At 46.9% G+C, this 21,701-nt stretch overlaps 1 protein-coding gene across 3 annotated transcripts in view; it reads left to right on the top strand.

The window, feature by feature from the left end:
* RELT (RELT TNF receptor) overlaps window positions 1–21,701 on the top strand; it is a 153,054-nt gene that overhangs the window by 50,747 nt on the left and 80,606 nt on the right. The window contains exon 1 of one of the 3 annotated variants that reach the window (XM_069203842.1): window positions 16,751–16,915. The exons of the other annotated variants lie outside the window; for them this stretch is intronic. The gene's annotated coding sequence lies outside the window, so the exon portion shown is untranslated. Of the gene's footprint in view, window positions 1–16,750; window positions 16,916–21,701 lie in introns of those variants that run through there. 3 annotated transcript variants of the gene reach the window in all.

Below are 21,701 nucleotides of genomic sequence, written 5' to 3'. Positions count from 1 at the left end.
TTTAGAGCAGCTGTGTTTCCCAACATCTTCACAAAAAACATTTTATGTTTTTTACTACATTAGTGTTCATTGTCATTGTGGGTTTCTTCATGTAGGTATTTAAGAAATAAGGTGAAAAGTGAAATCTAGCCTGGAGCAGGACCGTCTGAGGGGAAGTTGGTCAAAATGGCAACATCAGTAATTTTTCAGAACTGGGCTTTTTTAGACTATCAAATGCACCCTGGGAATTATAGTATTGGTTCACCTCGACTGTACAAAAAGTCCAGATTACACTGGTTTGTAGAAACAAGAGATGGGCTGGAATATATTATTGTACCATGTGGTGACCTAAAATATCACCAATGTCAACCACTGCACAATGGGAGAACCACCCCATTTAGGAAAGATGCTTTATGTATTATATCAATCACTCAAACAATTGATCAATCAATCCCTTATAAAATGTGGCAAGTCACCTGTGAGGATCTCAAGGACCTGGGGTTGCTAGCTGCTGCGAGGTGATCTGTTTGTTCGAACAACCAGGTGCTGCGTTCCCTCCTGAATTACTGGAGTCATGAGGAGGTCCTTAGGTGCAAGGCAAGGCTGTTCCAAGCTTTGGACACCAGATATGAGAAGGAACATCCTCTGCTGTTGGCTTGACGCATCTGGGGGCGTCTGCAAGGAAGAGGGAGGTGGATCATAGGTGTCTGGTCCGTTGGTGGAAAGTCATGCGTTTGTTGAGGTATGCTGGTCTTTCATTGTGCAGGGCTTTGCATGTGTGGGCAAACATCTTGAACAGACATCTCTTCTGGATCAGGAGCCAGTGTAGCTTCTTAAGGTGGGGTATGGTGTAGGTCTGTCTGGGGAGGTCGAGGATGAGTCTTGATCTGCATTTTTTATTGTCTGTAGTCTCTTCATGCGGTGATTCCTACATAGTGTGTATTCCCATAGCCCAGCCTGCTGGTGGCTAGGGGCTGCGTGACGGTCCTTCTGGTAATGACTGGAGGTGACCTCCAGATCTTGCGGAGCATGCGTAGGGTGTGGGAGCAAGGGGGTGAGACTGTGTTTACCTGTTGCTTCATGGATAGCTTGCTGTCCAAGATAGTGCCAAGGCTGTGGGCATGCTCTGTTGGGTTTGGGGGGTGTTGACTGAATTCCACAGGCCTTCATGTATCGTTCCATGGCAAAGTGTTGTTCTCAAAGATGAGGGCTTCTGTCTTGTCTGTGTTTAGTTTGAGGCAGTTGCCCTTCATCCAGTGGGCGACTTTCACTATACATCACTATACATCTGTGGAAGTTGGCTCTGGTGGCAGAAGAGTTTTCAGATAGCGAGAGAATGAGTTGGGTGTCATCAGCGTATAATATATATATATATATACATAGTATATATAGTTATATATATAGGAGGGTCAGAAGGATGATGGGTTGAATAAAATGTCTTGAAGGCGCTCTTTTATCTCAACGCACTGTAAGTACCCACCATTAGGTAGGACAGTAGGGCAGCAGGCACTGTTTCTAGCCCCTACCCACCAGCCTCTTGGGGATCTGCAGCGTCACCGCCGTTTCCACAGAAACACGTTGACTCACCTGGCGTCAGGAATGCTGAAGAAACTGGCGCCATCGCCGTCTCTCTCTGCCTGGCAGCTAATTACAGCCCTTAATGGAGCACAGGCACATCCAAGTGCATGACAGATAAATAAATAAAAATATATGATCAGCATTGTTACTGCAAATAGAAATATGCACCACAGGCCCCCACTGGCGAAGGCTTTTATTTGGAAAACTGGGCTGCTGGCCTTTCCAGCGGTACGCAGATCTGGGGCCTTTGTTGCAGCCGTAGGGACCACACACTGTGCTGACGTCTGGGCCATCCTGTTGATTTTGCCTTGTTATGTCTGACTTGGCCACGTAGCTGGATCTAAGGCCTGTTGTTACCAATAATTTAATATACACGTAGAGTGGACTTTAGTCCACTGCTTGCTTATGAACCCTCCCACCTCATGCTATTGGCTGTTTGGTGTATCATTCTGCATCCTGAGAGCGCTTACATTGCAGTATCTGAGGAACGGTTGGTGCCAAGAAAGAAAGGTGACTAACCTGATGCAGGTCATGCAACCTCATTTTTATGCTCGTAGCAATAAAGTACCAGAGTCTGTCACTTAATGCAAAAAAAGGCTACTCTATTATTTAGAGAACCCTAATTACAAAAGGAGAGTTTTGCACAAGTGCTGATGGTGCAAGCACAAGACAGGATGCTGAGCGGCCAGAGCCAGGCTCCCGCTGCACCCTGCAGACCACAGGCTTAGCTTCTCTGAGGGCTGGCTCACGTGTTCATCTTTGCTGGGTCGGAGTGTTTTCCATCAATATGGGTAGTTACATCAGTTACTTAGGCAGCAAGAAATAAATTTATAAAAGGGCAAAATGATCGCTATATTAGGCAGTGTTAGACTACAGGCCTGATGTAGATATTGGCGGAGGGGCTCCTCCGTCACTACGGTGATGAATATCCCATCCCCCAAAATCGAGATTCCATTATATCCTATGGTATTTAGATTTCAGCAGACCGGATGTCCATCACCGCTGTGACGGAGTAACCCATCCCCCAGTATTTAAATCAGGTCCCATGTCTCTGTCTGGCCTCAATCAAACAATCAATTTTTATAAAGCGCAACTGCCCACATATGAGGGTCTCAAGGCGCTCCTTGCATGGCTTTGTGTGCAGGGACAGGAAGTACTTGCCCTTTATTTCTCAGTATATAGAAAATGCTTGTGAAGTATCTGAAATTCCTACTATAAACAAAATAAAAAGTAAGGAAGTTTAAAACAAACCATAACTCCGCCCCAATACACTGCTTTGGGCCATGTACATAACATCACACAAGCATATGTTTCACTACTTTGACCTCAAAGCGCATGTGCATTCCACCTCCAAACCCAGCATTGGAGGGTGGTGGGCGGGGCCACTGGAATTATGCAGAAAGGGAGAACACATAGGGCCTGATTACAACTTTGGAGGAGGTGTTAATCCGTCCCAAAAGTGACGGTAAAGTGACGGATATACCACCAGCCGTATTACGAGTCCATTATATCCTATGGAACTCGTAATACGGCTGGTGGTATATCCGTCACATTTGGGACGGATTAACACCTCCTCCAAAATTGTAATCAGGCCCATAATGTGACAAGCTTAACTAAATTATGTGGCAAAAAGGCAAATTGTGTGCTATAATGCAGCACATTTTGAAGCAGTGTTCACTATTTTGTCACTTTCACACGTTCACACTGCATGGGTAAGGATTGCACCAAAATACAGCAATAAGCAACTGAAAGGTGACCTACTTCTGCATGACAAGAGGTCTGCCACTGTGCGACAAGACACTTTAGCAATGGTAGCAACTTTTGATCGGTTTGAGCTAAAACATATATTTTTTGTTTGTTAAAATCTGCAAATCATACACGAGATGATGGATTATATAGCAAGAGCAGGAAATCCATAATTATGCGAAAAACACCATACAGTACCACCACAGGAGGGTACCAGATTGCTAGAAATTCCCTAATTAAGGCCTTGTTAGTGAGGGAAGGTAAACTGTCATGTTTTCTGGGGCTATGAAATTCCTTGCTTCAGGGCCACAGACAAGTTTTGAAATACACGAATTTTCATTTTTTTTCAATGTGTCAAGCTATTAATACTCTTAGGTTTGAAGCCACACAGGCTTCGGAAGACGCCAATTAGCGGCAGAGGGTCTCGAGGGCTTTTCAGTCCCATGACGGCACATAAGTGAGAAGTGCGCCACCAGGCCTAAAGACTAACTGAAGGAGCTATATCCTCCAAGTGAAAGTCCCTGAAAGCTCATCACACAGTGTTTCCTGATAATCCCTCCAAAGGCATCACCACTCTCCCGACGTTCATACAAATATTCAGAAGCATTAGTTCCTCGCTCATTTAGCTGCAACAATTGTTTCAGTGCTGTTTGTACACTTAAAGTGTAACTAAGGGGAAGGCTGTTGGATACCCCCAACAACTCCTCTTCATGGAGGAAAGGCGCTATTGTGGTTCTCAGAATGTAACTTTTATTATTTAGTTCACTCGTTTGCTATTCTTGAAAAATGATTCTATTTACATTTAAGGTTACTAGACGGTTCCAACGTCATCACTTAGAACATGTTTCAGCCCCCTGCTTTTCTTTCACAAATCACTTTTCAGGCATGTCACTTCAAGCGGGTGAACGAATGGGGACCAGCACTACAAGTCCCAGAATGCACTGTGCCGTTTTCCGTGACGAGCAGGGATCGGGTAACTTTAATTAAAGAGGCGCGGGAGCCTGAATCTTTCATTCAGGCGAGGCTTGGAAGGTATTCTGCTGTCCTCTGGCCTCGATTGAAACATGGGAAGCGCTAGATCCCGCGTCTGTGGGTCTGCGCGCTGCAAACAGGGGCCCATCCCGGTGTGAACACGAATACTGGTTTAACAAAGGACTTCCTCCAAGGAGCCCTGCCGGAGGATGCTGTGACGGAACTACAACAAGCCTCTGTGCGTCAGGACGTCCCTGGCACGACAGGAGCCTTGGCGAGGCCTTGTGACGCCGCCTGCTGGCCATGGCGTCATTGAGGCTTGGAGGTGGGGGGGTGGGGTTCTTCATGGGCCTATTCTGTCTGCAACTCAGCAGATAAACAACAGCGTCAGTACAAGTGGGAGCAAGGAAGGGGTGATTATGGGAGAGAGGAAATGAATATGGAATAGAAGGAAAAGTGAATGGAAGGATGAATGAATGGGTGGATGAACAAATGGGTGGACCAATGAGCGGGTGTGCGAATACGTGGATAGATAAATGAGTGAATGGTTAGGTGGCTGGACTGGTGAATGGATAACCGAGGGATGGATGGATGAGTAAATTAATATCCTGATGGCTACGTTGAATGGAATACAGGGATGGATAGGTGGGTACATGGGTAAAGGAGACAGACTGAAGGGGTGGCAGGGTCGGGTCTGGACTGGGAACCCAAAGCAGCCCTGGCAAATTTCGTCAGACCAGCCCCATAGGGTGCAGAGCGAGTGAGCCTGACCACTGCAATGAGGCGTGGGAGGTTCTCCTCCCCCCCCCCAAGAAAATTTGGGGGGAAATGGCAAAAGGGTGCATTCTACAGCACATTTTACATTATTATATATACAATTGTATACATTTTTAAAGCATAGTAAAAGTTGACCTTACAGGGCACCAGGATACAATCTTTAGTGGGGCTCTTCAATTATTCCCTACCTTTCACCCTCTAACAGTGCCTCCCATCTCTCCCTGGCCCCTCTTTCACATATATTGCATTTGTTTTATAGCGCCTCTCTTACCAGCGTAGGGTGTTGGAGCGCTTTACATCATACACACATACAAATGTTACATAAGACAAAGGGGTCAACAAGGTGTAGGATTCACATGTCATCCTCACCAGCATCCATTTTGAAGAGCGCTTGGTCTGGGGAAGCATAAACACAGCGGTTAGGGTTGACTTTAGTAATACAAATTAAAGGTATTTCTACCCAAACATACCTTTTTACCAAAATTAGGATAATCACTAGGACAAAAACATAACTTTCTAACCCGTACCATGCAGTTTTCATGCAGCTCTTGGATGGCCATTCATAGCTCACTGCACTAGACCATGTTTGTGACTTATGAACTGCACAGTAACGTAAGGGGGAAGCAGCCTGAACAACGACTCCTGAACAACAAAGTCGTGAAAACGAAAGCGGAACAACGCTTCCGTTTACCACGACTTCCTTGTTCAGGGCCTTAACCACGCATGTGCTGAACCACGTACATGTGTGGTTAAGGCACAGAAGAAGGGAGTCGGCTGAGGACGATGACGCGATCAAGGAGGTGGTAAGTTGGGCTGGGACTGGGGCTGTTTTAAGGGCAGGGGGATTGGGGTATTTTTAATTTTAGGGGGTGGGGGTCGGGGTGGTTTAGGGGCAACGGGCGGGGGCGCGGTGGGGAGTCGTGGTAATTTTAGTTTTAGGGGCAGGGTAGGGAGTTGGGGTATTTTTAGTTTTTGGGTGGGGGGCTCAGGGTGATTAAGGTTTAGGTTTAGGCAACAAAAAATCGTTGTTAAGGCATTCATGGTAAAGGCATTAGTGGAAACAACAAGGTCGTTGTTCCGACCTCGTTGTTCAGGCATGCGTGGTTCGAGCATGCGTTGTTCCGACGTATAACCACATAAGGAGCTCTGTGACAAAAGCAGTAACACACTGAGCTATGCATGGAAAATACTGTTCTGTCATCTGCATAGTACACGTTCTTTGCAGCAGGCATATCAACCATCTGCACTACCTTAGATGAGTCAAAACTGCCACTAGACAAAACTCCTATCTCTTTCCAGCAGGTTTATTAATTACCAGAGTTATGTTGGCAGTTTTATTGTTGCCTCAAAACTGTTGGATATACAAGAAACTCTGCAGTGCTTTTGAAAATGCTGCACTGCTACAAACCAGCCCCCAGTAACAAAAGCGTCCCCCTACCTTTCCAGCCCCCTGGGGAAACAACTGATGCCCGCTACGGCCATTCTGGCCATGGGCAAAGTAAAAGCATCAAGGATGAGTGAATGGATGGCAGAGTGGATTGACGAGTGACTGAACCGCAGAGTGGATGGGTGAATTGCAGAGTGGATGGGTGTACAATGGATGGATGGCAGGCTGGATGGATGGATGGCGAATGAACGGATGGATGGACCAGCAGACGGACTAAGGAAGGACTGAATGATGTATGAAACCATAAATGAATGGCAGAATGGAAAGGTCAAACGATAGATATCAGTGAGGGGATGGAAGGGTAAAAGGATGAATGCATCAGTGCTTGGGTGGAAAGACAAGGGAGCTCTTCCAGGGAAAGGTGGGCTCAATTGGCTCGCTTGCTGGGTGCCGTGGGAGCGTTAGTTCAAAGTGGGGGGTATTTAATTTTCTGGCTTTTCCCAAGCATCTGGCAACACGAAAGAGAAACATGCCTGAGGTGCTCAGGAGACAACGGGGTTATATGGGTGATGAATGATCCACGTTTTCATATTCCGACATTTTTTGGGAGACAATTACCTTTTTTTCCTTTTCTCCGGATGCAATAGATAGGCAAAAGATCTCAAAGGTGAGGTGGAAAGGAGAGGCCAAGTGAAAGAAACCAAGGTTGTCTGGGTTTCCTACAGAATGTTCTGGAATGTTCCCACTCTAGGCCTGGGACTATGAATAATTCTATGAATAATTTATTTAAAAATAAATCATGACATTCTATGAATAATTTATTTAAAAATAAATCATGACAAAATTCTGTATGATTTCATATTCTGGTAGGACCATGCTTTACCCTGTTATCAGTCGGGATTTACCACCAATCGGGATTTATCACGAGTGCATCATGGTTTCACATGGAAAGTGCTATGTCGGAAATGGCCTTGTTAGGATAGGATGAGTGAAAACTCAGAACAGTCGTGATGTGGCTCTGAGCCTGCTCTGCCAGTCATTGTGCAACGCCTGTGCGATCCAGTGCTCGTGAACTCTCTTGCAACACCTTGAAAACTCCTCTTTTGGTGACGTTGACTCAAGTCCTAGTTTTCGCGCAATTACATTCATGTTTAGCAGCTTTCCGCTGACACGGGTGTAGGACACCCAGTAATAGAGGAATGTCTTCCATTCCCTCACAGGGATGACTAACTCACAAAGAAGGAAATTCTGAACTAGAATTCACCACCTGTAAAATGAAGCCTTTGGGGGGGGTGACTTAAATGGCAGAGGAGATATTGGTGATGGGCAAGCCGTGGATAGGATATTTGATGCCTGGTTCCAACGAAACATGTCATCTGATAAACAGCATCCTTATTAACCCTAGAAATATTACGTATCTTCTCTCGCTCAAGAACTCTCAATATCCACTATTCCACTCAGAAACATTATACACCCCCCCTTCCAGGTTTAGAACATTGGATATCCCCCTTATCCATTAAAATATATTAAGCAACCTCTCTCCCACTCAAGAACATTACACACACACCCGGCAGGTGTAGAATATTGGCTATACTCTACTTCCACTCAATAAATTTACACCCAGGAACATCTGATACTCTACTCTCCTGCTTAAGAACAGTAGACATCTCCCAATCCTACTGTGAAGTATTAGATATCCCACTTTCCCACTCAGGAACATTAAATATTCCCTTTCACACTGAGAATAAATTCATATACCCCTACCACTCAGGACCATCTGTTATCCCTCTCCTGATCAGGAACATAATATATCATCTCCTCCACTCAGGAATAGTAGATAGCCCCCTCTTACTCAGGAACAGTAGATATCCCCCCTCTCCTGCTTTAGAATATTGTCTATCCACCACTTCCACTGAAAAAATGAAAATATATTTTCTTCCATCCAGGAATGTTAGAACATTGGAATGTTGAGAGCTCCGTTGAAGACAATGCTTCGAGATTATAATAGCTGGTGTAAGCCCGCAGCTGCAACAATCACCTGTTTGTCTTCTTGTTTCTCCCATTTTAATTGTGAACATTCTACTCTTAGTGGGTGGAATCTTCTAATAGCCTTGTAGCCCTTCTGCCTCAGGCTATACCGGTTGTTAAAGGCCCTCTCCCTCGTTATAGGTCCTCGCTTGCGGCTCAGGCCTATAACTATGGTTCAGGGCCTTTAACAACCAATATATCCCTCAGCAGCAAGCTATAAACAATATTAAGTATTCTCCTGTTGATCAACAACATTATATATCTCCCTCTCCTGCTGAGGAACGTTAAATAGCTTCCTTTCCCTCTAAGGAACACTGAATATTAACTTTCCTATCCAGAAACATTATATAGCCTCTTCTACTCAGGAAAATGTAAAATTCCACTCTCATGCTCTGGAACCTTTGTTGTCCCCTGTTTTACTCCGATATTTCCCTCTTGCTCAGGAACATTAGATATCTCCCCTCTTCCACCCATGAACATTAGATATTCCACTTCCCAATTCTGGAACATTTGATGACAATTATCCTACTCAAGAACAAAATAAATTCTGCTTCTTTTAAGGACCATTAGCTGCCTTCCTCTCCAGCTCAGTAACATCAGCTCCCCCTCTTGTTTAGGAACATTTTCCATCTCTCTCTGCCAATTGGGAACTTTGGATATGCCCCTCTCCTACTCCCAGGAACATGAAATATCCCTCTCCTGCACAGGGACTTAAGATATCCCTTCTCCTCTTCTGTGTTTTAGAGTACAAAAGAGGCCCACCTAGATGTCAGAACCCTGGGCACTGAAGTTAAAGTACTTAATAGCAAGCATTTGCAAAGCCAATAGGTGTGGCCTTGGTTACCAGGCTTTTGGCTTTGTCAATGCTTGTTTTGTCATAGTATACTGTTGTGCAAGCTACTGGACCCTCATCATTTTAAAATAGAGCCGTTGTGTAAAAGCAAAAATATTTTTGTTTTCAAAAAGCACACATCGCCATAGTAGAACGTGGCACTGAAGGGACTCACCTTGTTTGTGGATGTGCTCCTTGTCAATGGGCAGAATGCCATCACTGACAGTGAAGTTGGCCAATGACTGAAGTGGGCTGACCTAGTGTCCCATGCTGTTAGGTGTGATTGGATGGAAGAAAATTGTGAGTGACCAAATAATAGACCAGAGACTGAAGAGGGTTGGCTGAATTTTCAGTATCCACGTAACATACATACAATTGCAAAATCATGACTCCAGACCTAATAAGAATGTGTGAAATAAACAGCTACACGGATCAAGAAATAATGTGCAGTCTTGTGCTGTGATACATGCAAATTGAGTGCCATTTAATAATTTGACATTTGCACGTGCTTGACCTGCAGATGCACATCCCTTGTTGTGTCACTGGGGCCGAGCAGTGCCCTGCCTGCCAGGCACTGCAAACTGTCACCTTCGATTTGCAGACAATTGCTCTCAATAAGATCAGAATCTCATGCGCCCTCTGCTCAGCCCATAATTACAGCATCAGTTGCACGTGGATTCACCCACCCCGTCATTCTCCCACGATTGATAAAACACAACCGAGTTAGATAACATTAATTGCTATGATGATCGTTTTAATGCAGTACACCACTCCACATTATTATAATTATTATTACCATCAAAGAGAAATCAAGTGAGCGGCGTTTGTAATTAGCACGAGTCGTTACCTAACCCAGTGCTTCCCGTTTACACCAACGCTGCACGTTGCACGGGTTGTTCCATTGTGCGGCGGAGGTGCATTGGTCCATGCCACCCCCGCCGGGTTCACATGGATGGAGCGGGCCTGTCCGGAAGTCAGGCTGCTATCTCAAGTGGATTTCCGGGTGCCAGGAATAGGGCTGGTGATCCAGGCTAACCTGATTCCGCTGGCAGGAGTGTTTCCTAATCACGCCGGAGGGCCCGGGATTTACAGGGTTTTGTGGTTTCTGTTACACGCACACAGTATCCCCCGATGGGTAGCCTGCGCGTATTATTTCAGGCAGCAGGCATTAGAGGCTCGGCGGAGGTATAAGTGGCCGGATAGCTCAGTGAGTTAATACACTTGCTGCAGAGATTAGTGAGTAACGTGCAGGTGAGTGGTCTGAATCATAGATGGGGTGACTCAGCTTTCTCAGGGCACTAAATAAAGCACATTAAGTTGGGCAAGGACAGCAGTGAAAGATAGGTAATTGTGGAATGTGTGCTATTTATGGGGTCTAGTTTATTATTTACAAAAGTGGTTTCCAACCTGTGGTCCGGAGACCCTGTGGGGGTCTGCGAAGCCTTCTCAGAGGGTCCGAGGCTGCTTAGATAATTAAATAATATTAACAGTTTAATAAAGTGGGTAAGGTTTCAATTGAAGACTATAAAACATACTGTAAACGTCAAGGAATTTGAAAGTGGAGGCTAAAAATTAGATTAGTACCCTCAGATTGATTATTGGGAGTAGTGCAGGTGCGTCAAACAGAATAAATGAAGGACCATGCGTAGCTTCAATTTAAAAAAGCTCCAACCTTCCTATTATAATTATTTTTTTATTGATATTTGTGTGCAAATTAAATAAAATATGATATAATTTGCATATGTGTTGGATGAATGCTTGACGCTGTGTTTTTTGTGTACTGTTTTGCGTGTCAAATCATTGACAATGTTTAGGCCAAGTTGCCCGGCTTCCAGTAAAGACTTAGTGGGGGTTCCCCGAATTCCAATAATGATTCAGTGCTGGTCCCCAGATTTCCGTATTGATAAAGTTGGGGTCCACAGAAGTCTAAAGGTTGGGGTCCACAGAAGTCAAAAGGTTGGGAACCACTGATTTAGAACATGGGTGTAGTAGAGGTATAAGACAATAATATAGTTATGTGGGTTAATACACTCGTAGCAGAGGTTTGAGAGTAAGCTTTGCATCACTGGATTAAATTCCAGCATGGTCGACTCGGCTGGTCTGTGTTTTCTCAAGTTGCTGAGATGACCATATCAGGTTAAGTGGAGATAGTTCAGTTAATGGTGTGTCTTGTTTAGATGGTGCAACTTTTTATCAGCAACATTGGTGTAACTGAGGTCTAAGTCGTTAATATACTAAGCGGGCTAATGCACTTACAGCAGATATTTCAGAGTAACATTTGCATGATTGGTTTAAATCCTTGTATGGTTGCCTCAGCAGTTCTTGATTTTTCTCAACTTGTTGAAATGAGCTCTTGACTAAGATGACTGATTTAAGGGCAGCACAGAGAGATAGTTCAGTTTATCGTGTATGCTGCATAAATGACTGAAATTATTAGCAGGGCCACTGGAATTATGTGCAGAGAGGACCAAACTATGTGGCAGGGTTGACTACAATATGCAGCAAGAAAAGAGAAATTATACAACCTAATACAGCCAGTGCTTAATTTGTAAAAAAATAAAAGCCAGGTCACTGGGAACCGCACTAACACCCACCGACCACGTACGCAACCTGGGATTCATCCTGGACTCATTCCTATCAATGGCCCAGCAAGTCAATGCTGTTTCTTCCTCCTGCTTTAACATCCTCCGCGTGCTTCGGAAGATCTACAAATGGATCCCCACTGAAACCAGAAGGACGGTAACCCAAGCCCTCGTAAGCAGCAGACTGGACTACGGCAACACCCTCTACGCAGGAACCACGACAAAGCTCCAGAAAAGACTGCAACACATACAGAACGCCTCAGCACGCCTCATCCTGGACATCCCCCACCACATCACAGCCCACCTGAGAGACCTGCGCTGGCTCCCCATCAACAAGAGAATCACGTTCAAAGTCCTCACCCACGCTCACAAGGCACTGCACAACACCGGACCAGAATTCCTCAACAGACGGCTCTCCTTATACCCACCCACCCGACAGCTTCGCTCCGCTGACCTTGCCCTCGCCACCGTCCCACACAGCCACAGAACGACCGCCGGCAGCAGATTGTTCTCCCACCTCGCCGCCAAGAAGTGGAACACTCTTCCCACCCTCCTATGACAGACACACGACCTACTTACCTTCATGAGACACCTCAAGACTTGGTTGTTCGATCAGTAGCAGCCCCCCCCCCCCCATCAGTGCCTTGAGGCCCTCACGGGTGAGTAGTGTGCTTTACAAATGCCTTGATTGATTGGTCAGAAGGTCACTGCAACTTGCACCTCCCATTGCCCCTGTCAGCACTGTCAATGACAGTACCAACACAACTGCTGACCATCACACTCTGACAAGTGACAATTCCAGGCCCCCAACACTATAAGGATGGCTTGGACAGCAGATATTAGTCCTTTTTAATGTATATTGAATTATTAAAGAGTTCTTGTGCTCATTTCTAAATTAGATGGACATCGCCACCATGTGGCAGACTGTCATAAGTGTAGATGTTGACAATTAAGTGCCAGTGGCAAGCACCAGAAAGCACCGGCTCAAATTAAGCTCTGATTACAGCACATTTTGTGAAATAACATTTTAATTGTAATTTTTTTACATTTAACACAGGGAAAAGTTCCCATCCTTAGTACCAGTTTAACATTCAAATACAGTAATAAGCAACTGAGAGATGACTAGTCAATCTTTGCCCTTCCACTGCACAGCAAAACAGGTTGCCGTGATTTTAGTGACTTTTGATCCATTTGAGCAAACTTTTTTTGTTAAAATCTGCAGATAATGCAGCAGATGATGGACTATGTGGCACGTGTGGCAAACCCATGGTTATGCAGAAATGTTGCAGTTGTAAAATGGTATAATTCCAGTGACCCTGCTTATCAGCAAGAGATAAAGGTGCCTGGCGGGCCAGCCGCACTACACAGAAAATAGAAAAGGCAAGATGCTCTGAAGAGTAATGCCCTAGTCTCTTCTCCACCGTCAGGTCCTCAGAATGTTCCCACTGGGATTGGCCCACATGAAAACTAATAATAATATATATTTTTTAATATATCACTTACTATCAGTTGGAAACAATCGGTGTCCATTTTATATAAATTAAGAAGGACTTGTGGCCACACTCTGTTCTAAGGCCAATACACTGACATTAATCCTTCACCTGCTGTATTTGATTCTGTTTTACTGCAATGATCTTAAGTAAACCAAACAATAAATTGAACAACACACTCGTCCGTATTCATTCAACCTCGGAAGGATGAAACACTTTTTCGGCCCTGCGGTTTTCTATGACTTGCATTTAGAAACTTCTCGGCAGCAAATCTGTAACTCGCTGGACTGTTTCACCACCAACTTAACTAACTTTATTTTTGCACTTCTCAAAGCCTTTGCTGCTGGACACCTGCTCAAAGCTAGGGGTGGTCTCCATCCAGGAGGCTGAGCAGACCCCTTGGCACTCAGCTGGTACAGCTTCAGGTATACCCGGAAAACAAGAGATCTCTGCCTACCCACAGGCCACATCTGATAGCATTGCCTGTAATACGCAGGCAAGGCACCCCAGTTACAGATGTCTAATTCCACAGCCAGAATTGTTCTGTTCCACCACATTAGTCCCTCATAAGCCACCATAACATCTGACCCGGATGCAACCCCTAACACAAGGCATGGCCTACATAGAGCCAATGAGGGCTGGGCTGGCACCCTAAAAGAGTGATACCAGCCCCACTTGGCGCGAATGGCGTTGTCTAACATTCTTCTGGGAAGTTGGAGGTTGTTTCAGGAAAAACTAGTCCAGATGGGGCACTTAATAGCTCGATTTTCCAAATGCATTTTTTAAAAAGCCCAAGACTTTATTACTGTTCTGAAGAGGAATACTTGAAATATTCCAAGAAGCCGGGGTCTTTCAAAGTACGTAGGAGGGTTACCTCTATGTGAGCATTAGAAAAGGTTATCCTTCCCTTAGGCTCACTTTCAGATCTGGATTTTGCTGACGATCCCTCGGTCCAACCAGCCGTAAAAGCAACCAGGCCCCAGCCCTCCAGTCTCCCGGAGTTTTCCCTTCATCCTGGGTGGCCAAAGGACGAAGGGAAGTAGAAGACGAGACACAGTAGAAAGATATTTTTGGAGAAATAAATATAGAGTGTAGGAGTGGATTATTTTCTCTTTTGCCCTATAAAGGGAGTAATGTCCTCTCTTCTAAGATTAGTAATGCCTAATTAAACTCTTCAGGATTCACATCAAACCCTGTCATTGAACTTAACACCGACCAGCTTTAGAAACATTTTGCGCCCCGCAAACCTGCTCAAAATGTTTTTGGGGGGATTTTACTTTCCAGGACAAGTTGCTTTAAAGTATGGCAAAGCCACACTTTGTGCAGCTTTGCGTTTCTCTGCGTCAAGGGGGCATTCCATGGGTGGCACATGGGTGTTCCCATTCAACCACCCATGTTTTTAAATGCAAAAAACATATCTGCTAATATTGGTAGACAGGGTTTTGCACCCCAAAATAATGCCTCTTTGAAGCAGGCGTTAATAAGGAGAAATGCTTTTATTTCTCCTAACTTTTCGCTCTGTACAGCACAGATCCAAAGTGGGGACGCTTTAAAGTTGGTGTCAGTTTGACATTCTGTACTGGAAGGGTGTCCTTCCAGAACAAAACCTGTGTTGGACACCCCGAGTGTGTGCATGGTGCTAGGAAGCTGGATTGTGTCCAGTACAGGGAGACAGCACTTTCCTGCTCTTTCCCTCTCATGCAACGCAGCAACTTTGGTGTCTGTAATGCGTTGCGTGACACCTGTGTATATCTGGGCGTGAAGTTTATTCATGACTGAAGAAATTTGGACGGGCCACCAACCTCACCAGTTCAGACTTGCTCAAAGTAGTTGTAATTGGAAATAGTGCTTACTACCTCTGGCGAGGCATTGAAGCGCTTTTTGGTGAGTAGCACACAACTGTGGAGCCCAAAAAAAAGGATTAGTATAGGGAGATATGAGTTAATTTGAGTGGTGTTTGTTAGTTGGATTGAATAGGATATTGGAGGCATAGAAGAGGGAGGAGTCTAGAAAGTGTTATTTGGGGGTCATAGTAGTAAGATGAGGTTTGGGAAGAGTCAAAGGAGAGATAGGGGAGGCAAGAGATTATAGAAATTGTTTATGGAGATTATACTAGTCAAATTAGTTTTGGGATGACTCAGAGGAGGGATGCATGAGAGAAGAATTTAGAAAGGGCTGTTTGGGAGAATATAGTAGTAGAATGAGGTTTGGGATGAGTCAGAGGGAGGAGGCAGAGGGTATATTGGGAGAGGTGTAGGGTCAGACATAGAGGGGGTCATTATGACCCCGTCGGGTGGTGATAATGTGGCAGTAGTACCGCCAACAGGCTGGCGGTACTTACCGCCACATTATGACCGTGGCTGACCCGCAATGGTAATGCCACCGATAGCGCCAGGCTGCCGCCAGCCTGCAGCCTGGCGGCCCCGGTGGTTGTAATCCGCCAGGGCTGCGCTGCCCTGGGATTACGAGTCCCCTGGCGGTATGGGAGACTCTGGGGCCCTTGCAGTGCCCATGCACTTGGCATGGGCACTGCAGGGGCCCCCATGCACAGCCCCGTCACGCATTCCACTGCCCGAATTACTGTCAGTGGAATGCGCGACGGGTGCTGCTGCACCCATCGCACCTCAACATTGCTGCCGGCTCGATTACGAGCAAGCTTCAATGTTGTGGAGGCTTTTCCGCTGGGCCAGCGGAAATGTCATAATAGGGCGCCAAACATACCGCCAGCACTGGCGGTATGTTGGCGCCCGTGGCTTCAGTGGTCTTTTCAAAAGACCACCGAAGTCGTAATGAGGGCCCGAGTAATGCATTGGATAGGGTCAAAGGTTTTCTTAGTAGAGTATTTCTGCAGAATCATTCCTCGCTCTGAAGTAGCCAAAAGGGGACAGGCAGTGGTTTCTAAAAGTTGAACATAAATTAAAGATAACTGCTTCCGGAGAGATGGGAAAGGCCCCAGGCTCCAGCTTGGAGATGCTCCAGCGAGGTGGGGATGAGAGAGGATGGCCCTGGTGGCTCCGCCCCCTCCCCGACAGGATTAAGTTGCCCTGTTTCCTGGGACTGCACCGCACACCTGTCAGGTCGCCTCAGACAGCAGAGACAGGTAGAGTGAGTTCTCCTGCTCCAGGTGACGGGTGACTCACCAATGAGAGTGCGCTGCCAGGACTCGCTTTCCCCCGGTGATGCGCCTGCAGGAAGCTGGCTGACGGGATCTAATTGTAGCTGTCGGTCCGCGCCGGGTCGGTGATCTGCTCTTAGAGCCAGCTAGACCGCCGACTGCCAGTGGCTGGGGCGGGGGAGACCAGAGACAGCCGTGGAGAGGTACCGCAGGGACAGGGGAGACCAGAGACAGCCGCGGAGAGGTACCCCCAGGTAACGGGAGGCACAGGTAACCTTCACCTGCCGCTTGTGTGCCCTTAACGTCAGGAAGTCCCGACGATCAGGACGACAGTGTGTGATCTTGGACTTCTTGGGCCACTTTAAAGAGTTGGAGGGGAGCGCACGTCCACCAAGCCTGAAGGAGAAAAATATTGTGTTGCTGACAAAGGTGAGATGAACAAATACGTGGTACCTGAGGCAGATTTCTTCGAGGTAGATGAATATCTGTTCCTCCCCTCCTGAAAGTACTGGAAGGAGCCACGGAGCGGGGTGGAGCAGAGCCCAGCTGCCCACCCATGGTCTGTACCTTCTGTGCAATTACAGCCCCCATTTCTAAGTACTGACTGTCAACAAAGCTCAGGAAATCTTGACTACTCACTCAGAGTAGAATAGGACGAGGTCGCGAGCCTGCTGTGAATCAATGAAACATAGCGCTTTGAACAGTTATGTACTGCTAAATTGTCTTATGTTACGAGTCTTTGCCTCGCACTGTAGCGCTTGCATAGTGTGTTAGAAGGAATGAAGCGCCTGGTCTGCTCTGGGTGTTATATTGTATGATCAGCTGTAATCTCTGTTGAAGCTGAAATGCAGAACTTGGTTCCCCCTTACTCAAGAGTCTTTTCGAAATGAATTGAGACGGGAGGAGCAACAAGGCACTATTTATTGTATTATTGTAGGATTTGTATAGCGCTTCGTACCGGTTGATACAGTGTTGGTTGCAGTTAGCTCTACACGGGAGATGATGGGAGGTGTGTGTGTGCGGTCTGGAGACACTAAAGGTGTAGATTTTATATAATGTAGATGTGAATTTGTCCAGTGATGTCCATATAACTACGTAGTGAGTTGCACTGAAAATGACCCTGCTGTAGGCACTCTGCATGAAGCGGCGGTGAGCCTCAAAGTGAAGAAATAATTTGCACAAGATCACACAATATAAACAAGAATTTGAAGGTGGGATTTGGACCCGGTAGTCTTGATTTTCATGTATTCTGGTAACCAGTTATTCCACCAGATCTTGCATACTTCAAATACACATACATTTTTTATTTATTTAAGGGAATCTGGACTTCGGTTGCAAGTTTCCATATCCCATCAATTCTTGATTGTGAGGTGACGTCAATGCTTTGTGGTGTGATGGCCGTGAGGCTATGCAGCCCTATAATGAGTTAATGAGGGAACTAACTGTCTCTTCATCTACGAAGGTGAAAACCATTTGCATATTGAGTCATTTGCTCGGTTCGCTCATATTCCATCTCGGTGCTGATGGTGTAATTGCCTGCCCTTTATTTCAACATTAAAACCAACGCTAGAGAACGCGCAGTGATGTCATCACTTTGCGACAGTGCGTGATGGCTTCGGGGCTAGTGAGCATCATTTTAATTCTATTTATATAGCGCTTACTACCCTTGGCGAGGTGTCAAAAGTGCCTTTTGGCCAGCAGCACGCTACTCTGGGACCCAAAAAGGATTAGTGGTGGATTAGAATAGGGCAATATGAGTTGCTAATTTGAGTGGTGGACATGCAAGTCTGTTAGTTGGATTGAATAGGATAAAGGATGAACAGTCTAGAAATCGTGAAGAGTCTAGAAAGGGTTATTTGGGAGATCATAGTAGTAAAATGAGGTTTGGGATGAGCCAAGGAGGGAGGGAAGAGTCTAGAAATGGTTATTTTGGAGATCACAGTAGTAGAATGAGATTTGGGATGAGTCAGAGAGTGGGTTCTTTGAATAGTGTAAACCTTTTTGAGCCATTTACAGGCAGTGAAATGCTTTTTTCGGAGATATATGTGCGTTACCTGCAGATCATAGTCTCTAATCGCAGCATGGTGGCCTCATCCTTCCAAGGCAGATAAAATGAACACTGCCCTTTTCGCTGGTAGTAACACTTAATTCCACCACGTAAGATGATAGTAAGGGCTATAAATAGACAGGAGGGGTGTTTTGTTTGTTTGCTCCCTGACTACTCTTTCGTCATAGCAGCAAAAAGTGTTGCCCCGCAGTTAAAGGCTGACTGGTAACCTTTCTGTTCCTTATTGTTGTATTTGGGTGTCAAATAGGTACTTAAGAGGTGAACATAGGGTTAACATGTAAAAATGCCAAAATAATGAGGTAACATTATCAAAAAATGTGACGCATTATGCCATATCGATTGTCATTTCTTGACACACAATTTACTCAGCACTGCCACGTAATTTGGTCCTCCCTCGCCGCATAATTCCAGTGGACCTGCTTTTCCAGGGTAACACCCATTATGTGGTGCAGAACTCGGAATTGTGAGGTAATGCTGCACCTGGCAGTATTTGTATCCACTGGGTATGGACTTCCCCTGCCAAAATAACAGGAAACATGTACCTATGACCTGACTGAAATCTGCTAACTAAACTTCATGCGAAGCCTCTTCCTTGGAGCTCAGTAAGGAGATTTCCTACCAATATAGTCACAAAAGTCACGATTTTAATGCAGATGTGGAAAAGTGTAAAACTTGCACTCTTCCTGAAGTTGCAGAATTTACCGAATAATTATATAGAGGTTGCAGAAAGGCTTTGCACAGCCCTTGATCCTTTTGACAGGTCTCAAGCCGGAGTTGCTCTGGTGTGCTGGCCTGTAATCCAACAGAGGGGGTCTGTAACCCCCCTGACTGTTGCTGTCAGAGGATTCTGGTATCAGTGGGCGGGGGCATCTGAAATACTGCCAGGTACATTGTACTGAGACACGGCTGTACCGTGCTTCAGTGCTAAGGTCTCTCTGTAGCATCACCTCCTGGGAAAGTGCGGAGAGCAAACCCTCAGGCCCCAGCGGGCAAACCCTGCTCCTCTGCTGATCTCAGGTCCCAGCGGGCAAACCCTGCTGTCTGCTGATCTCAGGCCCCAGAGTGCAAACCTTGCTCCTCTGCTGATCTCAGGCCCCAGAGTGCAAACCCTGCACCTCTGCTGATCTCAGGCCCCAGCGAGAAAACCCTGCTGTCTGCTGATCTCAGGCCCCAGAGTGCAAACCTTGCTCCTCTGCTGATCTCAGGTCCCAGCGAGCAAACCCTGCTGTCTGCTGATCTCAGGCCCCTGCACCATCACCATGCACTGCCTCTCGGGTCAGGAAAGACACAGCGCAGACATGTTCTGTGCTGCCACGTCCCAGCGCACAGCCCGTGCAGCACACCGTGTACCCGCCTGCATCTCGTAATTAGATTCTGCCTGAGAGCAGGACGCAGGCTTTGCCACCTCGTCCCTCCGGCAATAACCGCGCTCGGTGGCGCCTCAGCCGGCCTGGGGTCAAGCGAGCCTCCCGGATAGACGCGTTGCGGAGGATGGCCTACTTCTGGAGCGGCCACCGGGCCGGGGGTCGATACTCAGCGCTCTGAACGAGGCTGCAAGAGGGTCTGAGGACACAGGGGACCACAGCAGCCGCAGAATGGGCTGCAGCATCCTACAGTGTGCGGGCCAGGGGGCCTGTCCAGGTCTGCGATGCGCACCGTGTGCTAGACCAGGGGCCTGCCCAGGTCTTCGATGCGCACCGTGTGCGGGACAGGGGGCCTGTCCAGGTCTGCGGTGCGCACCGTGTGTAGGGCCAGGGCGCCTCCCCAGGTCTTCGGTGCGCACCGTGTGCAAGACAGGGGGCCTGTCCAGGTCTGCGGTGCGCACCGTGTGCGGGACCAGGGCGCCTGCCCATGACTTCTGTGCGCACCGTGTGCGTGACTAGGGCGCCTACCCAGGTCTGCGGGGCACACTATCTGCCAGGCTAGGTCACCTGACCAGGTCTTTGGTGCCCACCCTGTGCGGAACCAGGTCACCTGACCAGGTCTTCGGTGCGCACCGTGTGCCGGCCAGGTGGCCTGTCTAGTTCTGCGGTGCGCACCTTGTCCGGGGCCAGGAAGCCTGCCCAGGTCTGCAGAGCCCACCGTGTGCGGGACCAGGGCGCCTACCCAGGTCTGCGGGGCGCACTGTCTGCACGGCCAGGTCACCTGGCCAGGGCTTCGGTGCGCACCGTGTGCGGGCTAGGGGGCCTGTCTAGGTCTGCTGTGCGCACCTTGTCCGGGGCCAGGAAGCCTGCCCAGGTCTGCAGTGCCCACCGTGTGCGGAACCAGGTCACCTGCCCAGGTCTGCAGTGCCCACCGTGTGCGGAGACAGGGGACGTGTAGTGGTCACAGCGAGTTAACAACTGAGCTGTGGAGCTCGTGCTTTTAATTGTCAATGTATTTATATAGTGCTTGCTACCCCTTGAAATGTTGAAGGGGCAGTAATGTAAAAAAAAAAACCATTACATACAGTCTGAGTCTTACTAAAATCTATATTTTGGAAGCACCATTTTAGCTTAACCTTTTTGTGCATTTTGTAGCACTCTATATTATACTGTGTGTAATGCAAAACTGAAATAGTGACGTATTCACAGTGCTTTCTGTCACAGGTTGTGACTTCGTAGCACTAAAAATACACAAGTCACTACTCTCCACTGCACCGACCAAGATTAGTTCAGTGGCTCTCTGGCTACACACAGAGCTCAGCAGTGCATTGACTAAGAGAGGTTTCATAATGTGCTACAGTGCATTTCCTGCTGAATAACAACTTTTACAATTTATTTTTCATTTAAGTTGTGCATTATTTTATATGTAGCTACCTGACGGTGAAAGATCAAAACAATTTACAGAATATTTGTTTTTTTTTAGCCACACTTTTGACCTGTCCCCACGCTCACTGACCCCGCCCCCACTGCATGCAGCATCACAGTTCCAATACTTTTTTAATGCACTTTCCCCTCTGGTTGCACACCAGGTCACTTGTTGCGATAGTGCTCCTGTACACATGTGCTGTTGCGGAAGCTGGAACCATTCAGTGCATATCTGCATCCGGCCTGTGTTTCGCTACTACGAGTCCGAGCCCCCCCTCAACACCCTGCCGTACCCAGGCTCTGTCTGACTGATTCCTGCCTCTCTCACCTGACTCCCTGGTCTGGACCAGACCAGCAG

Source organism: Pleurodeles waltl, chromosome 8 (assembly GCF_031143425.1).
Source record: "Pleurodeles waltl isolate 20211129_DDA chromosome 8, aPleWal1.hap1.20221129, whole genome shotgun sequence".
NCBI classification, from domain to species: Eukaryota; Metazoa; Chordata; class Amphibia; order Caudata; family Salamandridae; genus Pleurodeles; species Pleurodeles waltl.
Note: the sequence above shows the minus strand (reverse complement) of the source record. Positions and strands in the feature narration are given on the sequence as shown.